The sequence below is a fragment of the Equus asinus genome, chromosome X, assembly GCF_041296235.1.
Source record: "Equus asinus isolate D_3611 breed Donkey chromosome X, EquAss-T2T_v2, whole genome shotgun sequence".
Classification (NCBI taxonomy): domain Eukaryota; kingdom Metazoa; phylum Chordata; class Mammalia; order Perissodactyla; family Equidae; genus Equus; species Equus asinus.
The window spans coordinates 59,030,567-59,056,806 of NC_091820.1; the positions used below are offsets into that span (position 1 = coordinate 59,030,567).

Below are 26,240 nucleotides of genomic sequence, written 5' to 3' on the forward strand. Positions count from 1 at the left end.
ACTTTTACTTTTTTATTTCAACTTCCAATTACTCATAGGAATTTGACTGACATTTGTTTATTTACCTCATTTTCGGCAGCCTTGCTAAACTCACTTTTTAATTCTAAGAGGTTCTTTTGGGTAGATTATTTGAGATTTTCCAGATGGAAAATAATATTTTCTGCAAAGAAAGGCCTTTTTTTTTTTTTTTTAGGAAGATTAGCCCTGAGCTAACTGCTGCCAATCCTCCTCCTTTTACTGAGAAAGACTGGCCCTGACCTAACATCTGTGCCCATCTTCCTCCACTTTATATATGGAATGCCTACCACAGCAGGACTTTTGCCAAGCGGTGCCATGTCTGCCCTCGGCATCCGAACCAGTGAACCCTGGGCCACTGAGAAGCCCAGGCCCCTGAGAAGCAGGGCCACTGAGAAGCAGAACGTGCAAACTTACCTGCTGCGCCACTGGCCCAGGCCCCAAATAAAGGCCTTTTAAATTCCTTCTTTTCAAAGATATATGCCTTATAATTGTTTTTCTTGTTTTATTGAACTGGTAGGCCTTCCAATGTTGAATAGAAGAGAGAGGGAGGGCATACTTTTCTTCTTTCCAGTCTTTGTTAGCTGTAGGTCATTCATCCATGCCTTTTGTTAGGTTAAGCACTTGCCATTGTCTTTTTAGTTGAGTTTTTATCATGAAAGTTTGTTGAATGGCTGGACCTTGAGGGTATTATGCTGAGTGAAATAAGTCAGAGGGAGAAAGTCAAATACCATAAGATCTGAATCATAAGTAGAAGATAAAACAACCAGAAAAAAAACCACATAGCATTAGAGATTGGACTGGTGGGTTACCATTGGGGAAGGGGGGAGGGGGAAGGGCAAAAGGGGTGATTAGGCACACATGTGAGGGGATGGACTATAATTAGTGTTTGGGTGGTGAACATGATGTAATCTACACAGAATTAGAAATATGTACATCAAAAAAAAATAAAAATAAAGATAAAAAAAACTTTGTTGAATTTCTCAAGTGCCTTTTTCTAAATCTATTGAGTTGATTGTCATCTTTCTTCTTTAAATTGTTGATACAGAATTTCATTCATTTTTAAATGTTGAACTAACCTTGTGTTCCTCAGATGAAACCCACTTGATTGTGATATAATATTTTTATGTTACTGAATTTGATTTGCTAAAGTTTTGTCACAGTTTTTACGTCTGTGTTTATTAGACATACTGATTTGTAATTTTCTTTTCTGGTAACGTTTCTCTGGATTTGTGAACAGGGTAATATTAGCTTCATAATTGGAACCTGTTTTCCCCTTTTTGTTTTAATAGAATTGTTTATGTAAAATTGATGTTATTTCTTCCTTTATGGTAGAATTCACCAGTTAAACCATCTAAGCCTGAAGTTTTCATCTTTAGGTTTGTACCTTGCAATCCAATTTATTTACAAGATATAGGGCTATTCAGGTTTTCTTGAACAAGTTTTGGTAGTCTGTGTATTTCAAATAATTATTCCATTTCATGTAATTTATCAAATTCATGAGAATAGAATTGTTTGTAGTATTCCTTCATTTTCTCTTAATGTCTTTGGCACCGTTTGTGATACTGATGATTTATATTATAGTTTCTCTCTCTCTCTCTCTCCTTTTTTTTTGGTCAGCTTGGCTACAAGTTTATCAGTTATATCATTGTTTTCAAAGACCCAGCTTTTGGTTTTATTGACTTTTTTTGAGTATTGTTTCAATATCTGCTCTAGATCTTTATTATGTCCTTCCTTTTGCTTGCTTTAGATTTAATTTGCTGTTCTTTCTCTACTTTCTTTAGTACAAGCTTTCGTTACTGATTTTAGGTCTTTGCTATTTCCTAATACATTTATTTAATACTGTAAATTTTTCTGTTAACACTTCTTTAGCTGCATCTCACAGATTTTGATGTATTGTATTTTCATTGTCTTTTAGTTCAATCCATGTTTTAATTTCCCTTGAGACTCTCTTTCATCTATGTGTTATTTAGAGTTTTGTTATTTAATTTCCAATTGTTTGGGGATTTTCTGGATATCTTTGTTGTTGATTTCTAGTTTAATTTTATATTCTGAAAATGGCCCTTGTATTATTATTATTTTCTTAATCCATTGAGATTTTTCTTACAGACCGGAACATGATCTATCTTGATGAATGTTATACATGTGTATTTTAGAAGAATATGTGTTCTGTTGTTAGTCTTTGGAGTGTTCCATAATCATATCAAGCTGTTGATAGTGTTGTTCAGGCCTTGCATATCTTTTCTAATTTCCTGTTTGTATTATTAATTTCTGAGAGATCAGTGTTCAAATCTCAAACTAATTTTGAATTTGCTTACTTGTTATTTCCTACCTGTCATTTATTGTTTTATGCATTGTGAAAATCTTTTGTTAGATGCATATACGTGTAGGGATGAAGACTTTTCCTCTACCTAAATGTGGGTTCGTCTGGCCGGAGAACGAATTAAATTTACATGAGACAGAATAGCAAGAGAAAATTAAACAAAGCTTTATGAGGAACCATGGCCCAGGGCCTTTCTTCCCGAAGGAAGAAAGGGCACCGAAGAAGTGGGGTGCATAGAGTGGTTTTATACCCCCAAACAGGGTGTTTCACATTAGATTGAAATGTCCCTCCCACAATAGTCACAAGATTGCCCTGTCAGCACAGCGCTTGATGGACACAGCAGGTAGTGGTCTGCTATCTCAGGGGGCGTAGCAGGAGGCAAGTCTATTGTCTTGAGCTGGGTGGTCACAGGTGAGCACAGCAGTCAGTTCCTAACCTAAGGAAAGATGCTTAATCCTTAAAGAAATGCCAACATTGGGAGGGGGAGGGAAGTCAGTTACAGGTTACCAGACAAGCACAATAAAATGCAGATTTAAGTCCTTGCCTTTGGTATTGATTAAGAGTTTCTAGAGAGAAGGTCATCTCCTTTCTTCTTCCTGGTACAGAGAGGGAGACACCTTTTACAGATAGAGATTTACCTTACAAATGTAAATATGTCCTAGCAAAGGGCAAGTTCCATTCCTCAGAGCCTCCTTCCCTGTACCAGTTTATCAAAAGCAATCAGCCTCAAATCATCCTGATGCCAAAGAGACATATCTTGGGGTGGCAATTTCCAGGTCCCCTACATAGGTATGGGATGATTATGCTGTTGGAAGATGTCACACCTTTATCTTTGCATAATGTTCCTTTTTATTCTCTGATAAACTTTTTTGTTCTGATGTTTACTTTGTCTTAATTTTCAGGGATTTTCAACTTTTTCTTTTGGTTAGTGTTTCTTGCTGTATCTTTCTTTGTCATTTTACTTTTAATTTTTGTATGTCTGTATAGTTCGCGTGTGTGTGTATTTCATAGTAAGTACGTTGGTGGTTGGGTTTTTAGGTCGGATAGAATAAGTAGGTAGGTGGATTGGCTTGTGTTTTATCCTATATGACAGTGTTTGTCTTTTTACTCTTGATGTTTAGACAATTTCAATTTTAAAAAACAGCCTTTTTTCAGGAAATACTAACATACCATATAATTTACTCATTTAAGGTGTACAATTAAATGACTTTTAGTAAATTTAATGAGTTCTGCAACCCTCACCATAATTTAGTTTTACATTTTCACCACCCCAGTAACATTCCTTATACCAGTTTACATTTAATCTCTGTTTCTAACCCCAGGCAAACACTAACCTACTTTTGTTTCTGTAGATTTGCCTTTTCTAGACATTTCATACAATTGGAATCATGTAATACTTAGTGTTTTGTGTTTGAGTTCTTTTATGTAGGTTTATTTTGAGGTTCATCCATATTAGTATATGTATCAGTATTCCATTTATTTGTGAATAATATTCAGTTGTCTGAGTATACCACTCTTTTGTTTCTCCGTTAAACTCTTGGAATTTGGATTGTTTCTGTTTTATTGGCTATTATAAATTATGCTTCTGTGAACATTTACTTGGAAATCTTTGTGTAGATGTTTTTATTTCTCTTGTGTATGAATTGTTGGCTCATGTGGTAATTTATGTTTAACTTCTTAAGAAATTTCCAAATTTGTTTTCCAAGTAACTGTAACATATTACGTTCCTACCAGCAACGTTAATGACTTTCATATCTTTCTCCATGTTTTTTTTTTTTAAAGATTGGCACCTGAGCTAATACCTGTTGCCCATCTTCTTTTATTTCCTTCACCTCAAACCCACCCCCCCGCCCCCGGACCAGTACATAGTTGTATATCCTAGTTGTAGGCTCTTCTGGTTCTGCTATGTGGGATGCTGCCTCAGCATGGCTTGATGAGTGGTGCTAGGTCCACGCACAGGATCTGAACTGGCAAGACCCTGGGCCACCAAAGTGGAGTGCGAACTTAACCACTTGGCCATGGGGCTGGCCACCTTTGTCTACATTTGTTACCACATTCTGTTAGAGTAAAATTGCACCTCGTGGTTTCAGTTTGCATTTTTTTTTAGTGACTAATGAATAGGGTATTTTTTCGTGTTCTTATTAGCCATTCATATATCTTCTTTGGTAAAATGTCTATTTAAATATTTTGCTCAATTTTTAAGTGGATTGTGTGCCTTCATATTATTGAGTTATAACAGTTCTTGGTATATTCTGGATAATAGCGTTTTATCAGATATGTGATCTGCAAGTATTTTCTTTTAGCATATGCCTTGCCTTTTTCATTGTCTTATTAGTGTCTTATGAAACAAAAAGTTTTCAGTTTTGATGGTCTCATTTTTAATTCTTCCTTTTAGGTATGATTCTTTTGGTAACAAATCTAGCAAACCTTTGCTTAACCCAGTGTCTCAAGGGTTTACTTCTATGTTTTCTTCTAAAAGTTTTATAGTTTTACATTTTACAGTTAGATTTCTGCATACGTTTTAAGGTACTGTATATGTATGTTCTGAAGTAAGGGTCTAAGTTCATCTGATTGGTTGTAGATATCCAATAGTTCTATTACCATAATTTGGAAAGACTATCCTTTCCCTATTGAATTTCCTTTGCATCTTTGTTGAAAATGAATTGACCATAATGCTAAGGGTTTATTTCTGTACTCTCAATTCTGTTCCATTGATGAATATGTCTGTCCTTATTCCAGTAGCACTTTGTCCTGATAATTGTAGTAATTTTTGAATGTGGCAGAGGGAGTCCTCCAAATTTATACTTTTGGCTATTCTGAATTTTTTGCATTTTCATATAAGTTTTAGAGTCAACTATTTTCTGGAAAAAGTCTGCTGTAATTTTTATAGTGGTTGTAATTGACTTGATAGTTCAGTTTTGGGAGAATTGCTATCTTAACTGTAATGCATTTTAAACATGAAATATTTCTCCATTTATTTAGATCTCTTTTGGTTTCTTCAACAGCATTGTGTAAGTTTCACTGTAAAAATCTTGGAGTTTTTTGTTAAGTTACTCTTAAATATTTAGTCTTTTTGAAGTTGTATATGGGTTTGCTTTCTTCATTTCATTTCATTTTTAGATTGTTCATTGCTCGCATATAGAAAAACAAAAAAAGACAAAAAGGCTTGTTAAGGAAAAAAAGGAAAACTGTAAGACTTCTAAAAGAAAATACAGGAGAATATATGACCTTGGGTTTAGTGATGAGTTTTAGATACATCAAAGTATAATCCAGAAAGAAGAAATTAATAAGTAGGACTTTATTAAAATGTTTGCCGTGGAAAAAAGTCAAGAGAATGAAAAGGCAAACCACAGATTAGGAGAAAATTTTGAAAAACCCATATCTGGTAAAGGACTTTATCTAGTATAGAAACAACTCTTAGAACCCAACAATAAGAAAACAAAGAACCCAATTGAAAATTGGTCAAGAGATCTGAACATAGACCTCACCAAAGAAGATACAAGATGGCAAATGAGCAAATGAAAAGATGCTCACTCACAACTAGAGAAATTCAATTAAAAAGAAGAAACAAATAGTATGTCCCTATGCCCGTGTTAGAATGATTAAAACTTTTAAATACCTGAGAATACCAATCGCTGGCCAGGATGTGTAGCAATAGGAACTCTCATTTTTAGTGTATCTCTTAGTTTATTTTAAAATCGTTGCTCAAGAGGTTATAATATGCATATTAGCTTTAAACATCTGCTTCAGATTAATACTAATTCATGTCCGATATTCTATGGAATCTTCCAATATAGCTTTCTTCATTCTGTCTCCTTTGTGCTGTTGTCATATGAATTAGGCCTTTATGTGTTACTGCCCAACAGTTTTATAGTTGTTTTATGCTTGTGTCTTTTATGCAGTTCTCTTTTAAATCATTTAAGAAGAAAAGAGTAAAATGTATATTTATACAGTCACTTATGTTTATCTATGTAATTAGCTTTTCTGGCCCTTTTTATTTCTTTATATAGATTTGAGTTAAAGTCATTTCTTTTCATCTTTAAGGAGGTGTTTTTCTTTTAAGGCAGGTCTACTAGCAATGAGTTCTCTTAGTCCTTTTTTGTGTCTTAATTTTTCCCCATTGAAAGATAGTTTTTCTGAAGATAAGATTCTTGGTTGTCATTTTTTTCCTTTTAGCACTTTGGCTATACCACACACTGCCTCTGGTCTCTGTTGTTTCTCATGAGAAGTCACCTGTAAAGGTTCTTGGGGTCACTTGTATGTGATGTATTGTTTTCCTCCTGCTCCTTTCATAATTTTCTCTTTGCTGAAAACAACAAAACATTAATAAAATAAATCAAAGAAGATCTAGATAAGTAGGGATAAATTCTATGTCCATGAACTAGAAGACTCAGTAACATATCAAGTCGCTGCGTTTTCATGTGTAGATTCAGTGTCATCCCAATCAAAATCTCAACAACCTTTTATTGTAGATATTAACAAGCTTATTCTCAAATTTATGTAAAAATGCAAAGAAACCAGAAAAACTGAAACAATTTTAAAAAGTAAAAATAAAAATATTTGAAAGCTCACACTACCTGATTTATAGACTTATGGTAAAGATGGAGTAATCAATACTGTGTGGTATTGGTGAAACGAGAAATGCAAAGATCAGTGGAACAGAGTAAGGAGTCCAGAAATAGAACCACACAAACCTAGTTAATTATTTTTCAACACAGTTGCAAAGACCATTTAACGTAGAAAAGAAAATCTCTTTAACAAAAGGTGCTGGAACAATTGGAGGAACACATACAAAAAAATGTGAACGCATACCTCACTCATTAAACAAGTTTAGTAATTAAAATGAATCATAGAGAAACTATATGACATCTAGAAGGAAATATAGGGGAAAATGTGCATTTTTAGAAATAGCTCTGAAGGCAGAAGACTAATGCCATTTGATAAATTTGCTTCCTAGAGGAGTATGGGCTGTTTTCATTTTTAAGAAAGATTGGCCCTGAGCTAACATCTGTTGCCAAGCTTCCTCTTCTTTATTCCTCCCCAAAACCCCCTAGTACATAGTTGTATATCCTAGTTGTGGGTCCTTCTAGTTCTTCTATATGGGACACCACCTCAGCATAGCTTGATGAGCGGTGCTAGGTGTGTGCCCAGGATCTGAACCGGCAAACTGTAGGCTGCTGAAGCAGAGCGTGTAAACTTAACTACTCGGCCACAGGGCCAGCCCCGGCAGGTTTTAACAGGTTTTATTTTTTAGTGCAGTTTTAGGTTCATTGCAAATGTCGATGAAAATAATCCATAACCAATCTATAAATGAAAATTTGGGTGAGTTTATTCTGAGCTAAAATGTGAGAACCATGGCCCGGGGCCTTTCTTCCCGAAGGAAGAAAGGGCACCAAAGAAGTGGGGTGTACAGAGTAGTTATATACCCCCAAAGAGGATGTTTCACATATGATTGAAATGTCCCTTTTATAATAGTCTCGAGACTGCTCTGTTGGCACAGCGATTGATGGAAACAGCAGGTGGGTCTGCTGTCTCGGTGGACACAGCAAGGTGGCAGGTCTGTTGTCTGGAGCTGGGTGGTCACAGGTGAGCACAGCAGTCAGTTCCTAGCCTAAGGAAAGATTCTTATCCTTAAGGAAATGCCAATGTAGGGAGAAGTTGCACCTTTATCTTAAGGCCATTTGTTCTTGCCATAGTAAATGTTTAAAGCAGATAGATTGTGCGTGCTCAGTGGCCACATTAGGCCCTTTTGGAAAAAAAACAAACTCAGGCCGAATTAGGTTTACACCAAATGTCTTCCTCATATACTCCATTGTATCCTACTGCTTGCCATTTCTATTTCACAAAATTGAGAGGAAGGTACAGAGATTTCCCGTATTCCCCCTCCCTCCACAACACATTGCCTTGCCTGTTATCAACATCCTCCACCAGAGTGGTACATTTGTTACAACTGATGAGCCTACATTGACACATCAGCATCCAGAGTCCATAGTTTACATTAGGGTTCGCTCTTGCTGCTCTACATTCTGTGGGTTTGAACAAATGTTTAATGATATGTTTGTCATTAAAGTATCATACTCAGTCCCTGCCCTAAAAATCCTCTGTACTCTGCCTATTTATCCTCACCCCCTACCCCCAAGCTCTGGCAACCACTGATCTTTTTACTGTCTATGTATTTCTGTCATGAATGAGTTTTTCTCCTCTACTTTGTTTGCTTCTTAGTATGGGTAGTTTCTGTTGACCTTTGTTCGAGTTTCTTGATTCTTTGTGTTGATTCTACTTATGAGTCCATTAAGGACATTCTTCATTTCTGTTAATGTGTTTTTGATTGCTACTTTTTTCATTTGATTCTTATAGTTTTCATCTTTTTTCTGATGTTACCTATGTGATCTTGCCTGTTGTCTACATTTTTAACATGTTATCTTAGTTATTTTGAAGATTTTATTTTTTCCTTTATCTCCCAAAGCCCCCCGGTACATAGTTGTGCATTGTTCAGTTGTGGGTCCTTCCACTTGTGGCATGTGGGATGCCGCCCCAGCATGGCTTGACGAGCAGTGCCACGTCCGCGCCCAGGATTCGAACCGGCGAAAGCTTGGGCTGCCGAAGCGCAGCACGCGAACTTAACCACTCAGCCACGGGGCCGGCCCCCATCTTAGTTATTTTAAATTTTGTTATTTCCCATATCTTAGATTATATCTGAGCATGGTTTTGAAGATTGCGGGTTTTTTCAGACTTTTTTGTCCCTTTGTTTTTGTATATATTATAAGTTTTGTTGAAGGTCAGACGTGTTGTATAAGATAGTAGATACTGAAGTAAATAGTTTTTATTCTTTCAGAAAAGCACACCTTGTCTTTGTCTAGGCTGTTAATGTAGAGTTTTGTGTCAAAGTAGTGAATATTGGACTGGTTTTGAAGCTTGTTATTATGGTTTCCCCCAGTACACCAGAGACCTGGGACCATGTAATGATACTTTTTGTGTCCCTGCTTGGCTTTGGGTTTCTGCCTTTGCAGTGCTCCGTAGAGAGGGCCTGTCTCCTTCGGCTTTCCCCTGTATATCATTCTAATTTTACTCCATCCTCGTTAGCATGTGGTTGGGGGTAGGAATTGGGGGGCGTTCTCTAATGTTCCGATTAAGACTGTCTTAAGCAGGCACCATGAATCTGGGTCTTGGGTATGGTCTTCACTAGTCTTCTTGTACTTTCAACACGATGCTATTCTCAGCATGTATTCCAGTTCCTCCCACAGGGCTAAAGCTTTGTTTTTTCTCCCCTTGCCCAGATGTAGTTGGTTTCAACCAGTGGGTATCCCCATGGTGTGCACTTAGGCTTTTATGCCTTAGGGGAGATAAGCCTGTTATTAATTTTGATCTGCCCTCTATTTCTCTAACCAACGCTCAAGGCTACAGATTTTAATGGTTTTCTTTTTAGATTAAGAACTTTTTTGTTGGTAAGAGAGATAGGAGAGATGCAACTGGATAGAATTTCAGCCATAGTTATTGCTCCCCTCCCCCAAAAAGCACCAAGGGAATCTTTCTCTGTGATCTTCCCTTTGGCCACCGGTTGGTAAAGGCTGCAGGTGAGTGGGACTTGACCCGTTTTTGAAACCCCTAGGGAGCTTCTCATTCTCCTGTTTAGCAGTTTATTATAATTTTTAGTTTAATCATCCTATCTGCTTTTATATGACTTTTTGTGGCATTCAATCAAATGCTTAGATTCTGTTTTTCCCTGCAGGCATCTTCCTTTCTCTAAATTTCTATATAATTTTTTGCCCTATGACTTCACTTCTAGGGTCAATTAGTTTGCAGTTGTCAAGCCTTTTTCTCCTCTTAAGGCTTATAGTGATGCTGTTTTTTACATGTCTGAGCTTTGTTGTCTTTGTTATTTTTGTTTGTTTCTCTGTTTTTCATTTTTTTTGCATTATTTGAATATTTTTTAGTATTCCATTTTAATGTTCTTTTCAACTTTTTGGTTACATCTCTTTAAATTTCTTTTGTTGTCCTTGTTGCTATAGAGATTACAATATACATACCCAGCAGTCACCTAACACTTTATATAATGTTTTAACACTTCAAGTAAAACAGAAGCCTTAAATTCCTATAGACCTCTTTATAATCCCCCATTGATTTTTAAAATAGTTGCCATGTGTTTTACATTTATCTATTTTGAAAGCCCACCCCAGACTGTGTTAAGATTTCTGCTTTCAAGAATCATGCATATTTTAAAGAACTTAAGAGAAGAAAAATAGTGTTTTATATTTGCTCAGTCACTTACTAGTTCTATTCTTCCTTCATTTCTGAATATCCTATCTTCTCTTGGATATCATTTATCTTCAGAAGAACTCATATCATTTCATCTCAACTCTCCTTGAGATAGATTCTCTTTATTTTCCTTCATCTAAGAATGTACTCATTTCAGCCTTCATTCCTGAAGGACATTTTCACTGGATGAAGAGGTGTTCGATGATTTTCCTTCTGTCAGCATTTTAAAGATGTTGTTCTACTATCTTTGTTGTGCATGGTTTCTTATGAGAAATTTGAAGTTGCTTGAATCATTGTTTCCCCATATGAAATGTGTTGTTTTTTATAGATACTTGTAAATTTTTTTCTTTATTTTGGGCTTTTAGCAGTTTGTGATATCTATGGGTATGTTTTTCTTTTGGTTTATCTTGTTTGGTTTTCCTGATGTGGTTGAATATGTGGATTTGTCTTTCTTTGGATTTGGAAAGTTTTCAGCTGATATTCCTACAAACATTTTTTACTGTGCAGTTTTTTTTTTCTCATTCTGGCAATTCTGATGACTTGTGTGTTAAACGTTTTGATATTGCCCCGTAAGGTCCCGAGTCTGTGTTTTGTATCAACCTTTTTTATGTTCTGTTGCTTACATTGGGTAATTTCTGTTGCTATGTCTTCAAATTCAGTGATTCTTTTTTCCTGTCTCCATTCTGCTATTGAGATCTCAAGTGAATTTTTTTTTTTACTGTAGATGTTTTTTTTTAGTTAAAAATTTTCAGTTTGGTTCTTAAGCATTATTGAGGTATAATATCATACCATAAAAATTATCCATTGTTTATGTGCAATTCATTTATTTTTAGTAAGTTTTTATAGTTTACAGTCATCACCACTGTCAAGCTACAAAAACAGAAACCAATTTAAGAGGCAAAGTGTTTATTTGGGATCAAAGAATTGCAGTTCGGGGAGCACAGATTCAGGTAGAAACCCAAATAGTGTCCCAATTACAGGAGAAGCACTCTGGGGTGTTTTTTGGAAAAAGAGAGGAAGATTAGATAAGTTGTATTAAAGAAGAGTTCATTGGTGTTAGATGAGTTTATGATAGGTTTGTAATTCATAGATTGGCTTGAGATTCGGTTGTCAGGTAAAAGACTAGACTAGTACATCATTGATTAGTTAGTGATGCCGTCATCAGTAAAATCCATTTCATGAGTCCTTATAAACAGGATATTCTTGTCCTTACTGACTTCTTAGAATGTTAGCAGTTTGATCCAGTTTGGAAGATGAAACAAGATGTGCAAGGTAATTCCTGTGAAATGACTGTTCCAGATTTATTTTAATATGGTTCCGTTCATGTCGCCTTTCATACCACAATCTGGTTTTGGGACATTTCATTGTTTCCAAAAATTCCCTCAAGACCGTTTATAGTCAATCCTTTTTCCGTCCCCAGTCCCAGGCTACCACTGGTCTCTGATAATTATCCTTCTTGGGATATTTCATATAAATGAAATCATATGATATTTATTATATTGAGTTTTCCTCCACTTCTTAAGATCCTTTTGAGGTTTATCTCTGTGGTAGCACGTATCAGTATTTTATTCTGTTGTTTTATAGATATACCGCATTTTTATTTCTTTATTCAACACTGGATATAAAGTTGAATTGTTTCACTTCTTTTTCTTCTGGCTATTGTTAATAAATGTTATGAATGTTGATGTGCGTGTCCATGTATGTTTTCATTTCTCTTGTGTAGATTCTTTGGAGTGGAATGGCTGGGTCATGGACTAAGTATTTATTTAGCTTTTAAAGAAACTGCCAAACCTTTTCAAAGTGGCTGTACTATTTCACATTCCCACCTACAGTATATGAGAGTTCACATTTCTCTGCATCCTCATCATCCGTTGTTATTGCCTGTCTTTTTGATGGTAACCATTTTAGTGTGAAGTGGTATTTCATTGTGATTTTATTTTGCATTTCTTTAAACTCTAATGAGATTGAGCATCTTTTCATTTGTTTATTACTCATTTGTATATATTTGGTGGAATATTATTTAAATCTTTTCTCCATTTCTAATTTTCTTTCATTTCATTCTGAGTTATATGTGTCTGTGTGTGTATGTATGTGTATGTATATATATGACACAAGTACTTTATCAGAAATATGACCTACAGATATTTCCTCCCACTTTGTGGCTTGTCTTTTTTTCTATAGCGTCTATCTGAAGTACTAAAATTTTTAATTTTGGTGAAGTCCAATATATCAGTTACTTTCTGTATGTAATCTTTCATCAGTGTTACACTGTCTTGATTACCATAGCTTTAAAATCTGGTAATGAAAGACCTACTACTTTGTTTTCTCATGTTTTGGGTATTCTGTATCCCTTGCATTTAGGATCAGCTTGCCATTTTCTGCAAAAGAAACCTCGCTAGGCTTTTGATATGGATTGCACTGACTTGTAGATCAGTTTGGTGGGAGTTGTCTTCATAATAATATTGCATCTTCCAATCCATGAACATAGATTTCCATTTACTTCTATTTATACATCTCCTTCAGTTCCTCCAAGGAATGTTTTGTAGTTTATAATGTGTAAATCTTTCTTTTCTTTTGTTAAATTTATTCTTAAATGTTTTATTCTTTTGATGCTATTCAGAATGGAGTTCTCTTAATTTCATTTTTGGATAGTTTATTGCTGCTGTGGAAATAGGTTGATTTGGGGGCTTTAATTCTTGTATTCTATTACCTCCTAAACTTCTTTGTTAGTTGTAGTAGTTTTAATCCGGATTCCTTAGTATTTTCTACATATAGGATCATTTCACCTGCAGATAAGGACAGTTTTACTTCTTCCTTTCCAATCTCATTTAGAAATTATTACTATTATATTTACTGCCTAGAACTCCCAGAACACTGTAGAGTAAAAGTGGTGGGAATGGGCATCCTTGTCTTCTTCCCTTCTGGAGAAAGCATTGGGACTTTCACCATTAAGCATGGTAGTAGCTGTAGGTTTTTGTTTTGTAGATTTCCTTTATTAGGGTAAAGCAGTTTCTTTTCATTCTTAGTCTTTTGAGAGTTTTAAAGTCTTGAATGGGCTGTTAATTTAGTCAAGCGCTATTTTTGTGTTCATTGAGATGATTATATGGTTTTTCTTTTTGAATTCAGTATATTGAACTACAATGATTGTGGTTTGAATTTTGAAACAGGCCTGCATTTTGGGGATAAACTCTGCTTTATCAGGATACGTTATCCTACTTATGTATTGTTAGAGTGGACTTGCTAAAGTTTTGTTAAGAATTGTTACATTTACTTTCATGAGGGAGATGTGTTCGTAGTTTTCCTGTAATGTCTTTTTGAGGTTTTAGTATCAGGGTGATTGTGGCTTAATGCGTTAAAATGATTTGGAAAGTAATACCTCTTCAGTTTGCTGGAATAATGTTTATAGACTCCATATTATTTCATTCTTGCGTGTTTGGTAGAATTCACCAGTGAATCTATCTTGGCCTACTGTTTTCTTTTTTGGAAGATTTTAAACGTTTAATTCAATGTCTTTAATTGATAATTAATGTTCAGCTTATATATATATTTTTGAGTGAGGTTTGATAGTTTGATCTTTTAAGGAATTTGTCCATTTCATCTCATTGAGTTTATTGACATAAAGTTCATAAAATTCACTTTCTATATCTTTAAAATTTCTCATAATGTCATCTTCGTCATTTGTGAAAAGACCATCTTGCTTTTTTTCTCTGTTTCCTAATCAGCCTGACTAGAGGTTTATCAACTTTGTTGATCTTCTCAGTGATCCACATTTTGACTGCATTAATTTTCTTTTTTATTTTATCGATTTTATTGACTTTTGATCTGGTTTTTATTGGTTTTTTTCTGCTTACTTTTAGTTTAATTTGCTCTTTTTCTATTTTCTTAAGGTCAAGTCATTGAGTCAAGACTTTTTTTTTAATTAAGATTATGATAGTTTACAACCTTGTGAAATTTCAGTTGTACATTATTGTTAGTCATGTTGTGGGTACACCACTTCACCCTTTGTGCCCTCCCCCCACCCGCCCTTTCCCCTGGTAACCACCGATCAGTTCTCCTTGTCTATATGAAGACTTTTCTTTTTCATGCTGGTATTTTATGCTGTTTTCTCCTATGTACGTCTTTGGTGACATCCCACAAATTTTGATATATTTTTTCATTTTTATCTTATTCAAAACAGTTTCCAATTTCCATCTTGATTTCTTCTTTTGTCCATAAATGTGCTGTTTGGTTTACATGTATTTGGAGGATCTTTCTGTGGTTATTGTCTATTTTAATTCTCTTGTAGTCCGTGTCAGTGCCTACAAACATAGGTTCCTTACACGCCACACGAGGGGCCAAATAAAAACTGTAATGCCAGGCTTATGGCAAGGAAAGAGTTTTTATTTCAGGTGCTATTAGCTGGGAGATGAGAGTGAGCCCTAAAATTCGTCCCTTTTCATCTCGTCTTCTCGGAAAATGGGAGGCAAGGGGTTTTAAAGGTTGTAAGGAATGTTTCTGTTTGTAGGGACAGGGAGGAGCCTGTGGCCTTGGTCATTTACCCACCAGCCTGTGTTCAGCCTTGGGAAGCTCCTCGAGGGAGGAGGAGGAGATGATAAGGAATCCAGATGGTTGTCCTTGGCCGTGTCTGTCTCCACGGCAGATAGTGGATTCTGGAGCTGGGAAACCAGAGAGTAAGCAGGGAATGAGTGTTTTGGTTCTAAACTCCATATATGCTGGATTTAATGTAGGGGAACTGATATCAGGGCCAGCATCAAAAGAATATACTTTGTATGATTTACATTCTTTTAAATTTTTTTTTTTTTTTTTTAAGATTTTATTTTTTCCTTTTTCTCCCCAAAGCCCCCCGGTACATAGTTGTATATTCTTCGTTGTGGATCCTTCTAGTTGTGGCATGTGGGACGCTGCCTCAGCGTGGTTTGATGAGCAGTGCCATGTCCGCGCCCAGGATTCGAACCAACGAAACACTGGGCCGCCTGCAGCGGAGCGCGCGAACTTAACCACTCGGCCACGGGGCCAGCCCCTACATTCTTTTAAATTTACTTAGAATTGTTTTATGGCCCTGATTGTCATCTATCTTAATAAATGTTCAGTGTGTGCTTAAGAAGAATTGTAGACTGAAATGTTATATAAGTAGCAGCCAGGTCAAATTAGTTGATTGAGTTGATCAGGTCTTCTGTATCCTTACTGATTTTCTGTGCACTTTTTTCTATCAATTATGGAGAGAAATGTATTGAAATCTTTGAGTATGATTGTTCATTAGTCTGTTTCTCCTTGCAGTTCTATCAATTTTTGCTTGTTATTTTGAAACTGTTCATAAACATTTGACATTGTCTCTCTTAAACTTTGTCATTATGAAATGACCTTCATCCATGGTAGTATTCTTTGTCAGAAATCTGGTTTGTCTGCCCAAATGGCCGTTGGTCTCTAGCAAATTAAGCCATGACCAAAAAAAAAAATACTTGGAGAAAAATTGAAAATATGATCCCAATAATTGTTGATAATAAATTTGTTGAGGCTTTAAGAGTTGCATGAAGTAGGAAATGATGAAAATGTGAGGACTTGAACATTTTTAATACCTCTGAAAATTCATTTTTCACTTGTGAAAATTGCAGCCTCCAACTAAAACAGAAACTTGAATCCTTTTTAAAGATAGGTTTAAATATATAAAGTTTAAAAATAAAAACTTTTATGGTAAAATACACCAAAAACAGAATTCAGAAGAAAACTAATTTGCATTGCACACCAAAGATAAAGGGTTACTACCTATGTTGTTTCAGGTAGTTTGTAAGAAAAATAGTAGATAAGTGTGTGAAAGATAGGAAAAATAGTAGATAAATGGGTGAAAGATAAATGGGTGGAAATGCATACCCAAATCAATAATAAACATGGAAAAGATACTGAAGGAAATGCAAGTTCTATTATTAGTGCAATATCATTTCTCATCTCATAGAGAGGGATAAAATTAAATAATTATTATTGGCAGTGATGGGTGAAGGGTACTTTTATATGTTGCTTGTGGAAACTGAAGTGTCACTCTCTTTTTTAGATAGAAAAGGCCTTGACCTCATGCAGGAAGCCCTGCCCAAGCTCCTTTTCTTTCTTGACATCACATTTCTTGCTCAGGCTTCACAGCAGTGGTTTTGATTTCTTTGTTTCTGGTAGCTGAGGAATTTTTTCTCTTCTTTTTGATCTGTCTTTTGCATTTTTATTAGTATGTTCTTTTTTATCCAGCATTTCTACTTTGAGTTGCTTGAGGGGAGGTTTTCCATAGCACTCAAGTTCACCATAGTGACTGGAATTCACCCAAAGATTTGTCACCAAATCACTCAAAAAAGTCAAGTTGCTTTTGAAGTACTAAGGAGACAGGCAGAAATGATGAAATATAAACTCATGGAGTTAGCATCCATGAGCCCTTCTTGAAAAAGGTATCTGACAGTGAAATGGAGTTAACCAAGAAATAAAGAAAAATAAAGATCCAGGAATAGAGTAACTGTGATAAAAGGGCTAGTGGTAAGCACTGAATCTATGTAAGTATTGAACTAGAAGATAAACTGAGGGAGTTAAGGTTACACAACAAAATGTGTCATAAGCCCTGACAAAGTAGAAATACTTAAGCCACAGAAATTTATATTTTTATGAGGAGATGTAGGAGTAATTATCCTCATTCTTCTAATGTCATTCTTCGTTGTATTGTGTCAATGCTTACTCTAAAGTTAACATGTGGTAAAAATATATATAATGTTTACACATTAGTTTTCATCAAAAAAACATTTTAGGGTATCCTTTTGGAAATTACATTTCTTGTGAAATAACATCTGGACTTGAGTAATTTCTTCACTGTTCCTTTTTTTTCTTCTCTTTAAAACAAGGAGATAAAATTGAGTCATTTAAAATAAAAGCTCATATAATCCCATTTTAAAACATTGAGATATAATTCATATATATTAAAATGCACTGTAGATGTTCCACTTGACAAAATAGAATACATGTCCATCACTCCTGAAAGTTTCCTTGTACTCCTTTCCAATCACTTCTCCTCTCCCTAGCAGCCACTTTGTGATATAATCCTAGGTTAATGAAGTTATTTATAACTATGTTTTTTCTTTAAAGAATGAGTTGTTTTTCCTTCTTCTCCCCAAAGTCCCCCCGTACATAGTTGTATATTTTAGTTGTGGGTCCTTCTAGTTGTGGCACATGGGGCACCGCTTCAGCATGGCCTGATGAGCGGTGCCATTCTGCGCCTAGGATCTGAACCCGCAAAACTCTGGGCTGCCGAAGCAGAGTGCGCGAACTTAACCACTCGGCCATGTGTTCGGCCCCGTAACTATGTTTTTAATCTACCTATGTTTTTCTTTCTAAATTATATGCAGAGAGATGTCCAAAAGATGTTCAGTAAATGTTAAGCCTGTTTTTTTAATGATAAGGTTTTTAATACTTTATGCTTTTTTATTTGTGCTTTCCTGAATTGCTTGATTTTAAAAAGTTAGCATTCTTTTTTTAGAAAATATGATTATTTCTTTAGAAAAGAATTTTTAAAAGGGAAAATCTTCAAAGCAAAATTATCCTCCATCTTAGGAAAGGTATGAAGAAGAAAAAGATTAAGCACAGAATTATAAGGGGTAGGAGGCTAAGAAAGTCCTCCTACTCGTTTTAGTGCCTGTCATCATTTTGACGTGATGGTCTCAATCCCAGAAAATGGAGTAGGGAAAATTGCAAAAAAATGAGGTGCTTTGCTGTTTTCATGGATTTAGTACTTTTCTGTTTTGTTTTGTTAAGTGTAAAACATTATAAATTTCTGGAACTATCAAATTATTTGTATTTTCCAAAGCTGAATATAAATCATTCTATTTTTATGTTAATATATAGTGTTTTCTTTGTGTATGTGTTGTGTGAATTTGCCCCTTAAAAAGTCTTTATTTATATCTTAAAATTGTCTCGTTTTGCTCATTTATTTATTTTACAGTTGTATTGAGTGCTGCCTCAGTATAAGTCCTACTATGGGTAGGCACTGAAATTGTAATTTGAGTGATCAGTTTTGTGATACGATGTAAGAGGAATAGAGGATCAGAAAACAGAGAGGACAAATAGAAAACAAATAATTAAATGGGAGACCTAAGCAATCATATCAGTAATTAGATCAAATGTTAACAGACTAAACATCAATTAAAAGGCAGATTATCAGAATGGATTAAAAAAAAGCAAGATACAATTTTATGATGTCACCAGGAGATTTACTTAAAATAAAGACAGCGGCTGAAGGGATGCTGTTAATATCAGATAAGTAAGACCACAAATCAGACTATTATAAGAAGTAAAGAGGGACATTTCATATTGGTGAGAGTCTGTTCATCAGGAAGCCATAACAATCTTAAATGTATATGACTAATAATAGAGGTTAAACATACATAAAGCAAAAGATGACAAAATTAAGAGGAAAAAGAGGTAATTCCACTATTACAGTGGGAGATTTTTGCCACCTGACTCAGCAGTTGATAGAATATCTAGACCAAAAAATCTGTAAAGACATAGATGGTCAGATGAATACTATCAACCACCTTGATATAATTGGTAACTGTTTAACACTGCACCCCGAAATTGCCAAATCACATTATCAAGTGTACATCATATGTTCACCAGCATAGTCCACATGGTGGGCCATGAAATATGTTATGATAAATTTAAGGTGATTGAAACCAATATATATTCAAAATATGAATTAAAAAAATTCAATGTATAATCAAAATTAAAATAGAAATCAGTCAAAATAAATTATCTAGAGATACCCCATATATTTGGAAATTAGTAACACAATTCTAAATAATCTAAGAGTCAAAGGGAAATCAGAAAATATTTTGATCCAAATGATATTGATAATACATCATGTCAAAATTCATGGAATGTAGCTAAAGCCGTGCTTCGAGGGAAAATTATAATGCTTTTATTTATTAAATGCTTTTACTGTTAAGGAAAAAAGTCTAAATATCAGTAACCTAAGCTCCACTTTAGGAAGTTATGAAAAGAACAAAGTAAACCTATAGTAAGTAGAGGTAAGTAAATAATAGAATAGAAATCAGTGATGTGGAAAACAGGCAGATAGTAGAGAAACTTAACAAAGCCAAAATATTGTTCTTTGGCAAGACCTACAACAATGATAAACTTCTAGCTTCAGTGATCAACAAAATGACAATGTGATGTGTTATAATAGTAAAAGAATATACTCACTGCTGTGGAAAGAGAACACAGAGAAGGGCTCATTCTGAATGGAGTTTTCAAAGGTGATTTCAAAGAGTTGGTCACATTTGTGTTTGGCTTTCAAGAATTAGTATAATCTTTTCCTCATATAGATTGGGGAAAAGGATATTCTAAGTAGAGAGAAAGTAAGAGCAAAGGCATGTCTGTTTGCAAGTTTATGGAATATTTAGAGTGATATATTGTTTGTATCTGTAACATAAGGGTTATGTGAGGTGGAGAGCAATAGCTGATGAGACAAGAAAAGTAGTTTAGAGCTAGAATATACAGAACCTAGAATGCCTTCCTTGGTAATTTGTACTTCATTCTGTTGAAATAACAAGCCATCTAACATTTTTAAATAATTTTTTTTTCTTTTTGTTAAACATTGGCACCTGAGCTAACAACTATTGCTAGTCTTTTTGTTTTTTTTCCTCTGCTTTTTCTCTCCAACCCCCCTCCCCCCCCAAGTACAGAGTTGTATATTTTAATTGTGGGTCCTTCTAGTTGTGGCATGTGGGATGCCGCCTCAGCATGGCCTGACGAGCAGTGCCGTGTCCGCACCCAGGTTCTGAACCCGCAAAACCCTGGGCCGCTGAAGCAGAGCGCCCGAACTTAAGCACTCAGCCATGGCGTCGGCCCCCAAATAAAATTTTTTAAATGAAATATTTGAAACAGAAAACATTGGGGATGACATACTGAACATTTGTTACCACTACCCAGCTTTAACAAATCTTATACCTTATCATATTTCACATTTTTAAAAAATTTAAACATCATAGGTACAGTTGAAGTCCCCTTTGTACCTCTCTATCCCATGCCACAAGTAAGTCCTATTCTGAGGTGGTATATCCTTACCATGCATTTTGTATACTTTTCCTGCTTAGTTATATGTTAATGGTATTTTTCTTGTTGTTAAACTTTATACAAATTTTATCATATTTTATTACACAACTTGAGTTTTTCACTCATCATTATTTTATTTTTTATTATTTTGGTGGGGAAGATTGATTGGCCTTGAGTGATTGCCAGTCTTCCTCTTTTTACCTGAGGAAGATTGTTGCTGAGCTAACATCTGTGCCAATCTTCTTCTATTTTATGTTGTATGCTGCCACAGCATGGATTGACCAGTGGTGCTGGGTCTACACCTGGGCTCTGAACCTGCGAACCCCAGACTGCTAAAGCAGAGCTTGCAAACTTAGGCACTGTGCCACCAGGCCAGCCCCTTACTCATCATTATTTTTAAGATATAGGATATTCAGCAAGTACAGAGTGGTGTGGCCATAGTTGTTATTTACAGCCAGTGTCCTTTGTGATTGGTTGGTGCGTATACTAGTTCTTAAATATTTTTAATGTCTTACCCTTGAAGTTATCTATGTTGATAAATGTGTTGATCTGGCTAATTCATTTCACTTACTGTATCATGTTTGACTTGGTGAAAATACAATGGCTCTATTTTCCTATTGATGGACTGGTTGTTTCCAGTTATTTGCGGTTAAATCTAATGCTACAGTAAAATATTTGACTTCTTGTGCACATCCGTGAGGATTTCTTTAGTGTTTTTATTTAAAGTGAAATTGTGTTGTATTTAAGGCAAAATATGTGTTAGTCTCCAGAGTGTTTATCTCAATTTACACTCTCACCAAAGAGTATGAGAATATTGGTTTCTCACTATTATTTTCTTTTCCCTCCATATCCCTTTTACCCCATGCTTATGCTTTTCAGGACTTTGAAAAGAATTTGCCGATATTATGCATATGAAATGATATGTTGTGCTTTAATTTACCTTTCACTCATTGGTAGTGATGTTGAAGATCTTTTCATAGGCTTATTAATGATTCTGGTTTTTCTGAAGTTTCTGATTGTCTTTTAATTTTGTTAATTGATTTGTGACAACTTTTTTTTAATATTCTGGATTTTGATTTATAACACTTGTTTTTGTTTTAATATTCTGGAGAGCATTCCTCTCTTTCTTTTAAAAAACTTTTTCATTTGAAAATAATTTCAAACTTACAAAAACTTACCAAAAAATAATACAAGGAACACATGTATTCTCTTGTCAAGATCTGTCTATTGCTCACATTTTACACCACTTGTTCTATCTTTTGTGCTCCTCCCTCTCCACCTTGTATGAATTGTTTTCTTCTGGACCGTTTAACCCTCTGCCCCTAAATCTTCAGTGGGTACTTCCTAAGAGTAGGAGTTGTTTTTTATAACCATAGTACGTTTGTCAATCTCATTTGTTTAAACTACCCTTCATATTCTGCAACAATGTTTTTTATAGAATTTTTATCCCCTCTACTCCTGGATCTAGTCTAGAGGCAAGTGTTGTATTTAGTTGTCATATTTTTTTACCCTTCTTTAATATGCAGGATTTCCACAGCCTTGCAAAATTGCAGTACAGTCTGGCAACCAGAATATTCATGGTGTAGGTACACGGTGATTCCATCACAAAGTAGTGAGACATTTTAAGATCATGAAAATATCCTGCTGCCTATCAAAATGCCCCCCCCCCTAGATTTAACCTTCTTCCTTGCTCATTCTTTACCATGATTGTTTTGCAACTCTGGTGCTTCCTCCACATTTACCAGTCAGGCCTCAGTCAGGCTCATAATTCTGTAAGCACAAGACCTACCTTCTCTCTGATATATTTATTAATTATCAAGAGAGATTCAAATCCTTAGCTTTTTCAATGGTTTGTAGTTCATTATGTTTCTTAATTACTTTTGTCCTCAAAATGTTCTAGATTTGGCCAGTGGAAGCCCCTTCAAACTCTTCCTTGAGTCTGTGCGATATGTCCCCAACATGTATTTAAGCATTTCCTTACTTTTCTCATCTTAAGACTCATCTTGTGCGTATCCTGCCTCATCCTGTGATTATCTGTTTTTATTAGGAGCCTTGGTTCCTTTTATTGGAAGAATAGTACTTAGAAACCAAGATCTTGGCACTAGGTTGCTCATTGCTCCTGGGGTCTGCTTCTTGTGCCTTTCAGTATTCAGAGCTAGGAAGTTCATGCATTTATATACAAAGATACACAAATATGTATACACACAAACGAATGTCTATTTTAGAACCTATGTGAGTTCATACTGTACCTTTAGTTCCAGTCCATCCCTACAGTGTTCTTTCTTGCTTTTCCCCATTCTATAGTTGTATCTTCCTTTTATGGACAGTGAGGAAACTGGCTTCCAACATGAAAAACGTTTATTCAATTATGCAGTCTTATAATATATCTAAAATAGTTTCAAAATTGCTTCACCCAAAAACCAATAAACAAATCTACTAAAAATAGTTAAGGATTTGTGTGCACTTCTACTGCTCCTTGTCCCCTGACGCCCACATCCCCCCTCCCAAGACTGAGGGTTTATTGTCAAATACTGTGTTGATAAGATACTTGAATCCATCCTTCCTACTTCCCTTCCTTGCCCGTGCTCCTTCCCTTCTGTTCCTTTGCCCCTTCCCTCCCCTTCCTCCACCCCTTCCCTTCCTCTACCCTTTCCTCTTTCTCTTCCCTTTTCCCATTCCATTTGCCTTCCTTTCATTCTTTCCGTATGTTAAAAACTCAAAATATAACTAGGTTCATTTGTTTAGTTTTATTTTTTCTTCCATCACATTCTTATTGATATAATTTTACTTTTTGAGTATTTAGGATAGTAGTGTGCTTTAAAAAGTTATAAGTGTAGGACCCAGCCCGGTGACACAGTGGTTAAGTTCACATGCTCTGCTTCGCTGGCCCAGGGTTTGCCTGTTCGGATCCTGGGTGCTGACCTACACACTGCTTGTCAAGGCATGCTCTGGCAGGCATCCCACATATAAAGGAGAGGAAGATGGGCACAAATGTTAGCTCAGGGCCAGTTTTCCTCCGTCAAAAGAGGGGGATTGGTGGCAGATGTTAGCTCAGGGCTAATCTTCCTCAAAAAAAAAGAGTTATAGAAGTGTACAAAAAGGAACTCTCAGAGAAGTGTCACTCTCTCCTGTATCTTTTCTACCTCACTTTACCTCCCCATCCTTTATGGATCACCAACTTCAATGTTTTCTAGTTTATTCTTCCAACCCAGATACATATTTTCTTAGTTTCCTTTCTTATACAATAGGTAGCATGTTATATATGTTCTTTAGCATATTGCATGTTGATTTCTCTTTTTAATATTGTTTCTTGGAAACCATTCCACGTCAGTTTATAATATTCTTTTATTATCTTTTGAATGTATGATGCGTCTGTAGTGATGTTTCTTATTTAATTCTTGATATTAGAAATCTGTCTTTTTCTTTCTTTATCAATCTATCTGGGTTATCAGTTTTAAGATTTGTTTTCTTTATTTTCTTTCTTATTTCAGTGATTTCTGTTCTTTATAATTTCCGTCTACTTTCTTTGAATTTGTTTTCCCTTTTTACTTTCATAAGGTAGAAGCTTAGATCAGGTGTGGGCAAACTTTTTGTTAAAGGGCGACATAAATACTTTAGCTTTATGGCCCATATGGTCTTTCACAATTCCTCAATAGTGCCATTGTAGCAAAAGTCAGCTGTAGATAATTCTTAAGTGAATGAATGTAGTTGTGTTCCAATAAAACGTTACTTACAATGACAATGCAGGCCTGAGGGCTGTAGCTCAGTGATCCCTGGCTTAGATCATTGATTTAAGACCTTCCTTCTTTTCAAACATAGGCATTTAAAGTTACAGATTTCTCTATTTAGCTGCGTCCTACAGATTTTTTTGGTTATATTTTTATTATCTTTCAGTTCAAAATGTCATCTGATTTCTCTTAGAATTTTTTTCACTGACTCTGATTATTTAAAGATGCTTCAATTTCCAAATATCTGGGGTTTTTCTGGTTACCTTATTGTTTTTGTTTAATTCTATTGCAGTTAAAGAACATATTCATTATGATCCAAATGTTTTTAGTTATATTGGGACTATGTTATGCTCTAGAATATTGTCTATCCTGGTAAACCTACCTTGTACAATTGAAAATAGTGTATTATGCCATTTTTGGTGTAGTATCTAAACATATCAATTGAATCTAGTTGATTGATAATGTTGTTCATATCTTCTTTGCATGTATGTGTTCCTGAATTTTTTTTTAGGTCTATCAGTTGCTAGGAGAGAGGTTTAAAATTACCAAGCATGAATGTGGAATTGCTTGTTTCTCCCTTTACTTTTATCAGTCTTTAGCTCATGTATTTTGATACTATGTTATTGAGTGCCATATGTGTTTATAATTGTTATGTCTTATCGAATGAATCCTTTTATCAGTATGAGTCCTTCTTGATTTCTGGTAATACGTTTTGTTTTGAAATCTGTTTTATCTGCTATTAATATAACCATTTTATTTGTCTTATTAAATTGCTAACTATTTTCTTGTGATATCTTTTTCCATCCATTTACTTTCAATCTATTTGCATCTTTATGTTTAAAGTTCATCTCTTGTACTTTGTATTTAGTTTTCTTAGTTTTTTAATCCATTCTTGCAGTCTCTGCCTCTAGTCAGAGCATATATTCCATTAGCATCTAATGTAATTGTTGATATGCCGTGGCTGGGGTCTGCCATTTTATTTTTGGCTACTTGTTTCTGTAGGGGAGGAAGACATTTCCTCTTCCCAAATGTGTGTTCGTCTGGCCGGAGAACGAATTAAATTCACATGAGACAGAATAGCAAGAGAAAATTAAACAAAGCTTTATGAGGAACCATGGCCCAGGGCCTTTCCTCCCGAAGGAAGAAAGGGCACTGAAGAAGTGGGGTGCATAGAGTGGTTATATACCCCCAAACAGGGTGTTTCACATCAGATTGAAATGTCCCTCCCACAATAGTGACAAGATTGCCCTGTCAGCACAGCGCTTGATGGACACAGCAGGTAGTGGTCTGCTATCTCAGGGGGCGTAGCAGGAGGCAAGTCTATTGTCTTGAGCTGGGTGGTCACAGGTGAGCACAGCAGTCAGTTCCTAGCCTAAGGAAAGATGCTTAATCCTTAAAGAAATGCCAACATTGGGAGGAAGAGGGAAGTCAGTTACAGGAGGCTGCCAGACAAGCACAATAAAATGCAGATTTAAGTCCTTGCCTTTGGTATTGATTAAGAGTTTCTAGAGAGAAGGTCATCTCCTTTCTTCTTCCTGGTACAGAGAGGGAGACACCTTTTACAGATAGAGATTTACCTTACAAATGTAAATGTGTCCTAGCAAAGGGCAAGTTCCATTCCTCAGAGCCTCCTTCCCTGTACCAGTTTATCAAAAGCGATCAGCCTCAAATCATCCTGATGCCAAAGAGACATATGTTGGGGTGGCCAATTCCAGACCCCTACATTTCTGTTGTTATTAGTCCATCTGTTCTTCCTTTCTTGCTTTTCTGGGAGCAATTGAATAGTTTTAGAATTCCGTTTTAGTTTTCCTGTTTGGTATTTAGCTATTTTTTTTTACATTATT

At 35.4% G+C, this 26,240-nt stretch overlaps 1 long non-coding RNA gene across 1 annotated transcript in view; it reads right to left on the reverse strand.

Moving 5' to 3' along the window:
* The window catches only part of LOC139042751 (uncharacterized), a 34,752-nt gene extending 8,512 nt beyond the window's left edge, over positions 1–26,240 (reverse strand). Inside the window, exon 1 of the long non-coding RNA XR_011499867.1 lies at positions 433–26,240. This is a non-coding gene — a long non-coding RNA (uncharacterized lncRNA). The remainder of the gene's footprint in view (positions 1–432) is intronic.